Source organism: Castor canadensis, chromosome 18 (genome assembly GCF_047511655.1).
Source record: "Castor canadensis chromosome 18, mCasCan1.hap1v2, whole genome shotgun sequence".
NCBI classification, from domain to species: domain Eukaryota; kingdom Metazoa; phylum Chordata; class Mammalia; order Rodentia; family Castoridae; genus Castor; species Castor canadensis.
In genome coordinates, this window is record NC_133403.1 from 1,200,909 (window position 1) to 1,209,906 (window position 8,998).

Sequence of the window (8,998 nt, forward strand, 5' to 3'; positions counted from 1 at the left end):
CGGGTCAGCACTCATTGTGACCCCGTCCCCAACGCTGCAAAAGCACGGCGGTGCATTTGTTGAGCACCGATGGTTTAACAGGCGCCAGTGGCTCACGCCTGTAATCCCGGCTGCTGAGGAGGCACAGATTGGGAGGACTGAGGTTCGAGGCCAACCTGGGCAAATAGTTCTCAAGACCCCATCCCCAAAAAAATCTCAAAAAAACCCCAGTGCAAACCAGGGCTGGCAGAGCGGCGCGAGTGGTAGGGCGCCCACCCAGCAAGCGTGATGCCCTGAGTTCAAGTCCTGCCACACACCTGGATGGGTGTCCACCCGAGGGGTCCACCCGGATGGAGGACAGGAGCCGGGAGTGCCCCAGCCTGGAGTCGCAGGCAGGACTCCACCGTAGACAGCAACCTCACAAACAGGAAGGACGGGGGACATGGGGGACTGCCGGGCTTGGAGCCATCGGGGGTGGGATGGTGATGACAGAGGGGTCCTGGCCAGTGTCCAGCTGTGGTCGTGGACACCTGTCACTGGGAGGAGCCTTGAGTCCCCCAGCCCAGGCCTGTCCCCATGCCAGCAGCCCTGTCAAGAAGTGGGGACGTCTGCTTGCACACCCCCAGGGACGGGGACCCATGCCTCGCTGTCACCTGGGCTGGTGCCATCGACCGGGGCTGATCACCTTCTGCCCCGGGGACCCCACAGCTGGACGACGCCAGGGCCACTCACGGTTCCCTGGCCTTTGCTGGAAAAGCCAAATTCCAGGAGTCCAGGGGGACACGGCCAAGTCCCTAAAAAGCCACCATGGCCCTGTGCTCGGGTGCCACCGACTTTCAATGACCCTAAAACTCCACTCCATCACTTTGATCAAACACCTTTACTTTACCTGGCTTTTTGGGGGGCTCTGAGTGCTTTTTTGGGGTGGGATAATATAGATTTTCACAAAACCAAGGTCAGCGAAACACTCAGCAGGTCACACAGGATTTTTTTGCAGTACTGGGATTTGAACCCAGGGCCTACACCTTGAGCCATTCTGCCAGCCCTTTTCTGGATGGGTTTTTCAAGATAGGCTCTTGCAGAACTGTTTGCCCAGCCTGGCCTCGAACCTCGATCCTCCTGATCTCTGCCTCCCAAGTTGCTGGGATTACAGGTGTGAGCCACGGCCCCCGGCCACACGAGGATTTTAACACCACCGAAGACAGGGGGCTGATGGAGAGCAACTCCCCACAACCGAGCTGCGGGGAGCGGGTGGAATTTAAAATTTCCGTTTCTGAAGTTTTTGTGGATTTTATTTATGTTGAATTTATTTTGGTCACGATTGGTGAAAACCTCCTGGTATTAAGCGAGGTGGGCTTCGTGTGCCCCGAGGCGTTCAGGGAAAGAGACGTCCCAGGGTCAGGCAAGGGCAAGAGGGAGACAGAAGTATGGAGCCAGAGGGGGAGGCCAGAGGTGGAGGCCGGAGGTGGAGGCCGGAGGCCCAGCACACCTCACACACAGATGACAGACAGACACACAGGAAGGTGGGCGAGAACCCGTACGAGGCCCTGGGTGCCAGCAGGAGAGACAGTGGCCTCGGGGCTCCTCATGGCCTCTGTCCAGGGCAGATCTAAACCCAGGCAGCATTGGCGGGACTAGAACTTGGCTCCCTCCTGCGTGTCCTCCTCGCCATGTCCCCCAGGGGACCCATGTGGCAGCACCCTGGGTGTTTGGGGGAGAGTCCTCAGGACTGGGTAGGTGGAGGCAGAGGGGAGGTGGACGAGGGGGCTCTGGCCTTAGAGCAGCCGCAACAGAGCCCTGGCTGAGGCTGTGTGACCTAGGCAGAGTGGACCAACCTCTCTGAGCCCTTTCCCCCAAATATCCATAAGAAGAGCAGCTGCCATCTTTGCTAAGTGACTGAGCTGTCCAATCTTCCTTGAGTCCCAGGCTCACCACTGAGGAACGGGGACTTAGGAATATCTCCAAGAGCACCCTCTGCAGTGACGAAAAAAAGAAAAGACAAATCCAACTAGTGTCCTGGGTCCATTCGGGTACAGTGGACAACACAAGTCACCTGTAGTGTGGAGTATTATGCAGCCTAGAAAAGGAGACGTGTAGCAGCACCAGTCGGCAGGAAGTGGAGAGGTCACAGGACGGGAGCTGGTGAGTGGATTAAGGCCACCTCTGGAGCTCAGTTGTCCGAAGGTGACTGGCCCCGTTCCCTCTGCCATGGTCCATGCTCTTGGATTTGCAGCTTGCAGAGCTGGGAGTCCCAACCTCAAAACCAGGTACGAGCTGCCACAAACGAGCACCTACTGTTTGCCAGGCCTGAGGCGGCGTCCTCCTCGCTGCCCTGGGGTTGCTCTGCTCGGCTAGCCACTGCTTGTACCAAGGACAGTCACCGCCATCCAAGTCTGCCTTTTGTCCCATTCTAAAGAAGAGAGTGAGAGTCTGAGCAGCTGGATGAGGTCTCAGAACCGCCAAGCTGGTGAGGCGGGGTTTGACTCCCAGGTCTGACCGCCTTTGTCCCCAGGCCAGGCAGCTTCTGGAGAGGAGGGATGGGGACAGGAATTGCCCAGGCTGCACGGTGGGAGGGTCAGGCTCTTCCTTTGCACAGATGCACGCGAAGCCACGGTGGACGGCGACCTGAAGCCACGGCCACAGGGCCCCCAACACGTCAGGCCCCATCGGCTCCCAGCTGGGACACGGCTCCCGGCCTGTGGCCTCTGTCACCACTCACCTAATATTTACCGACCTCATTAAACACCTTCTTCTCGGTGCCCTCCTGGCCTCCCTGCCTCCCATGCTGAGCGAGTGCAAACACCGTAGCCTCCTGGCGGGGACACCATCACCGAGGTGGGGGACAGAGAGCCCTGTGCCAGCTCCACCGTGGGAGGCAGTGGGGCCGCAGCCAGACGCTCAGCCCCGGTGTTTCACTGGGAGTTTCTGCAGGGCTGGAAGATAAAATTGTTCAAAAATGCCGGGTTGCTCAGAGCCCTGGCAGATGGCCGCCCAGGCGTGGAGCGTCCATAAGCATCACAGTCAGCTGCCATCGCCAACTCATGGGATCCCGCACAGAGAGGGAACAGCCGTGCCTGAGCCACACAGCGATCCAAGCAAAGGAGCTGCTGGCCCCCAATACCACAGGAGGTGCCACACAACAATGTCATCCCGGGTGGAGGTCAGCTCGGGGACACTGCTGTGTGAGGCCCTGGGCAGCATCACCACCACCATCACCACCACCATCATCACCACCATCACCACCACCACCATCACCACCACCACCATCACCACCACCACCACCACCATCACCACCATCACCACCACCACCATCACCACCATCACCACCATCACCACCACCACCACCATCACCTCCATCACCACCACCACCACCACCATCACCACCACCATCACCACCATCACCACCACCATCACCTCCACCACCACCGTCACCACCACCACCATCACCACCATCACCACAATCACCTCTATCACCACCACCACCATCACCACCACCACCACCATCACCTCCATCACCACCATCACCATCACCATCACCACCACCATCACCACCACCACCTCCACCATCACCACCATCATCTCCACCACCACCGTCACCATCACCACCATCACCACTATCACCACCATCACCTCCATCACCACCACCACCATCACCACCACCACCTCCACCACCACCATCACCATCACCACCACCACCATCACCACCATCACCACCACCACCATCACCATCACCACCACCACCACCATCACCATCACCACCACCACCATCACCATCACCACCACCACCACCTCCTCCACCACCACCATCACCACCATCACCACCACCATCACCATCACCGCCATCGCCATCCTCAGCCTCCTCTTCTGGACCCTCCTGGGAAGTGACACACTGGTCCCATCCACTCTCTCAGTTCTGCCCCTTGTACACCTCTCAGCCTGCTCTTGGTGTCTTTAGTTGGTCTTGGGTTTTCCAACCTTGGCCCCATCTGCAGCCATAACACTGCCAGGTCACTGGCAGGACATGCTGTGCCCAGTAGATCTGAGGCCCCTGGGCAGCACTGCTGTCCCCTCTCCCTGTCACCCTCAGCAAATGCAGGATACTCTCACACATTCAACAGACTGCACCATGTCACACACCAGGGCCACCGAGGTGAGATAGGCAGAGCTGATGTCCCATCTGGCTGCAGGCCTCACAAAGTCAATGTGGGGCAGCACCCGAAGGAGGGGGGACATCATGGGATAGCCACTCAGCCATGGGCAGGCCCAGGCACGGTGCCTCCTCACCTGAGCCCTGGAGGACCACGCCTCAGAAGCCATACGCTCAGCAGAGGGACATGTGACCCTAATCACCTCTCCCATCATGTCCTGCTGGCTACATTTTGTTGATTTCGTTAGTATGGCAATTTTAAGTCCCCTTGCCTCTTGACTCCTTTGAATTATAAAGCCGTCCTTTGATCAATGCTGCTGTCTGGATCCAGGATGTTCCCCAAAGGCCCCTGTGTTCAAGACTCAGTCTCCAAATTGTGGCACTATTAGGAGGTGGTGGGACCTTTAAGAGGTGGGGCCTAGTGAGAAGAGTGAGGTCATTGTGGGTGTGGCCTGGAAGGGGATTGTGGGAGCCTGGCTCCTCCTCTTCCCCTTTGCTTCCTGGCCGCCAGGAAGTGGGCAGGGCCTCCACCCTGAGCTCCCACCATGATGGACCGTGAGCCACAGGCCCAAAGCAACCGAGCCAGTGACCATGCACTGAAACCTCAGGTCAAAATAAACCTTTCCTTCAGATCAGTTCCTTGTCCTGGGCGTTTTGTCACAGTCACAGAGAGATACCTAACACACCGAGCACATGAAAGACGCCCTGGCCTTGCACCCCGGGCAATCAACCCCTGGGATGTCAATGTCCATCAGAAGTGCCCAAGAGCTGAGCGCCGACCCCTGCTCTTCTCCCTGGGAAGCCCTGGATTTCCGGCTTCATTCCTGCCCCCATCTTCTCCATGGCAGAGCCCTGGGTCCCCAGCCTGCAACCCCCCCATCTCTCCCCTGTGCACCTCCATCCTAACACAGGCCTTCCCTGCTCAGCCTCCATCTTTTCCTCACACCCGGTGTGCAAAATGTCTTCTGCTTGTCACCACGGCTGCCAAGATGGGGACTCGGTTTCCCTCCTCTCTGTCCTCTCCGCTCTCTGTCTCATCTCTCCCTCTCTCTCACTCTTCCCTTTTCCACATTTGTAATGACAAGTCACAGCCAGGCCTCACACACCTGAAGCCTGATCATTCCCAGGTGGCCTTGGGTTCAAATCCCACCTCCTCTCATCCCAGCGGCAGGCCTCAGGCCTCCTCCATCTCTCTGGGACTTCTGAGTAAACTCAGGTGACAGAATGGCCTTTTAGAGGGAAGTGAGAGAGTGAGAACCTAGAGAGCATTTGGCTCTGTGCCCAAGCTTACTGCCACCATTAGGGGACGGTGACCTGGGAAGATGAAGACAGCCCCAAAGTGTGGTGCCCGGTGTCACACTTTGTGTGACAGGGAGCCTCGGGGAGGAGAGAAGGGACTTGGACCTATTTCTGTCATGTCTTTGGACTCCAAGTCCCCGGCGTGGTGGGAAAGACGGCTTTCCTCTGGGAATGGGGGTGACGTCCCCGTAAATCACAGAGTGGAGAATTCTGTCCCCGTCCCCTGGGCCGCTTCCCAGGACCCCCGTCAACCAGGAGCGCAGACTCCAGCCTTGGGAATGGCGGGGACGGCGGCTCTGGAATGCAGGCTGTGCTGAGCTGAGCGTCTGCCGCCTCAGACGGAGCCAGTTGTCCCCAGCAGTGCCACCAGAGCTGGACTCCCCGGAGCCCACTCAAGGGCTTTCCATGGTTGCACTGCCTGGGGCTGGCGGTCAAGGTCCTTCACAGTGTGCCCCCCACTTCTCCATGTCATTTCCTTGTGTCTCCATCCTCACCGCCCCACAAATCCACCCCTGGAGCAGATCAAAGCACCAGAAACGGGGTCCAGGCAGGCGCCCCCAAACCAACGCCCACCAGGGTGAGACCCCATCCCACCTGTCTCCCTTCCATCCCTCACGATGCTCTCTGAAGAGCCATGGCTCTAAAACTACTTACCGGTTCCATTTTATAGAAGAAAACGTGAACGCCCAGAGAGGGAAAGCGTGTCTCTAAAAGTCACACCGCACCCGCCCCCATCCAGCCCTGAGTTCCTCAAAAGTGCCACGAGTGTCTGTGAGTCGGATCCGTCAGTCGTCTTTTTAAAAATTCACCCCATCCTCAGACATCAGGACGACGCTGCATGGTGAGAAACGCAACTTTTCCAACCGAATCCGTACTTTTTCATTTTATGAAGAACTCACGCCCCGCAGACAAATGCAGAGCCAGGGTTACTGGACAGTTGCCCAGGCTGGGCACTGGACAACTAGTCACTTAGACGACCATGTGAATGATGCCTTCTGAAGCCAGAAGAAGTGACATCCCTGCTTCAAAGATCCGAGGACATTCTTCACCAAAATAGCCATCGTGGCTCTGAGAGGGAGGTGTGATCACCCTCGTCTTAATTCGGCTGGCTTGCACAGGACACAGCGTCCTGTGGCTGTCCCCGTGGGTCACATGTCCCTCGGTGAGAGCAAGAACCATGGCTTCCCTACTCGGGGATCGAACGAAGGAAGAGGGACAACTCCCAGTGCTGGATGGAAGGAAATGCCACTGCTTGCGAGCGGTTGTCACTTGTTGTCACTTTCCTTCTAGCTGACCCTGACCGTGGACAGCTGCTTGCAGAAGCAACAGGTGTCTGTCTGTCCAGTCCCCAGTGCACCTTTGTCCCTGTCGACGGCAGCTCTTTTTCCGGGGGTGTTTTCTGTGCACCCTGCAGGTAAAATGGGGAGGGGTGATCTGAACAAGTCTGGGGGTTGCCATGTCCTTTCTGGGTCCCCAAATGCTTCCTCACAGGACAGGACCCCCCCCCACCCCAGTTTATTCTGGAAGTGCAAATGAGCTCGTTCTCAAGGAAAAGAGTGGGGCGAGAGTGAACCCTGGATTTCAGCCCCAGCTGTGCACTGTCACCACGCACTGGTCCTCCTTCCCGGGCCTCAGGGTTTGCTGTGCCCCCCATCTTGGGCCACTCTCCTTCCAAGCCTCCATGCCTTGCAAAGGCTGTGGTTCCTGGAGAGACCCCTGCCCCGTCCCCCAAACAATGTCAACCCCTCCCCACCTTGGCCTGAATGCTACAAGTGCAAGCCATTCCCAATGCCAAGTTCCCCACTATCCCCAGCCCTATGACACCAGCTTAACAAGCCCCTAATACTCAAGATCACCTCTTCTAAGAAGCTGACTGACCCACAGGATACGGTCATTCAGTCAATCAATGGGCATGTGCCCAGCCTCAAGGATGCGGTAAGGTCTGTGGAGGATGCTAGGGATGCAAACAGGAGTGAAGGCCGGCCTCTGTCTCTAGGACGTCACAGCCAAGGCCAGGAGATGGACAGGGAAGCAGGTCACTTCAACAGTGTGGCTTTCCATGCAGGAACCTAGAGGCCAGTACAGACTGAGGTACCAGAAAGGGGACAATGCAGAAAGTAAGGGTGGTTGGGTTAGAGTGGGCTGAGACTTGCCAGGCAATGGGCTGGACTGGAGGTGGGCGGGACTGGTGGTGGGCGGGGCTGGTGGTGGGCGGGGCTGGAGGTGGGCGGGGCTGGTGGTGGCTCTGCAGGCTGGGAGAGGAAGGTGGTGGGTGGGACCAGATGGTGGGTGGAGCCAAATGGGTTGGGGAAGAGGGGGCGTGGCTTCTGGTGGGTCTGGGCGGGGCCAGAGGGGAGGGGCCAGAGCACCCCAGGCTTCACCCAGGGCCGCAGGGTGGCTTTAAGCAGATGGGAGCTGTGCCTTGGAGAGCTGCCTTGGCTGTAAGGACTGGAATGGACTCCAGGAGGCCACTGTCACCCTTGAGGGGAGAGGATTTGGTGGGCTCAACAGGGTGGGGAGAGAGGAGGCAAGGGGCCCCCAGGGAGACTGAGGCAGCCCTGACCCCAGTGGAGACCCAGCTGTGCACAGAAAACCCAGCAGATGCTCTAAAAGCCACACGGCCAGGTGACTCCATAAATAAAGGGCCAGAGAACAGAAAAGGCAGCAGACACGGGTAGAGGGGACAGATGCCACCCAGAGGCCGGCCCAGGGTGTCCTCCTCGGCCACACAGAGACTCTGGCCCAGGACCAGAAGACCCGGGCCAGCCCAGCCCGTCACCTGCTGACCGAGCTTCAGACCATGTGTGGGAGACAAACAGACAGACGACTGTCTCAGCGGGGAAATGGCAAATGCTTGGCGATGGGGCCGGGTGTGGGGTGGATTTTATCTCTCTGGGGGCCTGGGCAGTGTCACAGCTCAGTGGCCCCATGGCCTGGCTTCCCGGGCACCTAGACAGGCGGGCGCCTCCTCGGCCTCCTGGATCCTGGGCTGGCAGTCGGAGGACAGCCAATGTGGAAAGCTGTGCAGCCAGCCAGAGCCAATGTTGCTGTCACTGGGGGACTGAGTTGTGTCCCCTTCCTGACACTGAGCTCAAAAGTGAGTGCTAGACTTTCCATGAACCAGGTAAGTCTTTCAGTTTGATGCAAAACAAAAATGTCACCAGTATTCCTTGGTCCACTCTTGGTAGTGACTGTCACAGCCCGAGAGAGGCTGCCTCTCTCTGCCACCACCACCTCGGCCACACCAGGCCCCAGATGGCCAAGGTCCTGGGCTGCGTGGTTGCCCTGGGCTGGACACAGCCTTGGTTGGCCTTGACCCTGACTCACCCTACAAAATGTGTCATGACAGGACAGGACCTGTCCTTGGCCTCTCTGCCAGGTCCTGACCAGGTCTCGCCTGCCTGTCCCTCTGGGGTTTCTGTAGCTCTGCCTTCTCTCCCTCTCTCCTTCATCTTTCTGTCTTTTCTTTTATCTCTGCCTCTTTGCTCATTCATCTTGCCGTTCAAATTCTCAACATTTACTGAGCACCAATGTTTGCACCATTCCAGAAACCGGGGGTGAAGCAGTGAATTA

General features: G+C 58.0%; 1 long non-coding RNA gene across 1 annotated transcript; it reads right to left on the bottom strand.

Annotated features, from left to right (window-relative positions):
• Window positions 1–531: 531 nt before the first annotated feature.
• LOC141418837 (uncharacterized) lies at window positions 532–7,498 on the bottom strand. Its single transcript, XR_012443473.1, has 4 exons — window positions 7,282–7,498; window positions 6,080–6,833; window positions 2,699–2,912; window positions 532–2,389 (listed from the first exon to the last, which is right to left on the bottom strand). It is a non-coding gene; the product is annotated as an uncharacterized lncRNA (long non-coding RNA).
• Between the last annotated feature and the right edge of the window lie 1,500 nt (window positions 7,499–8,998).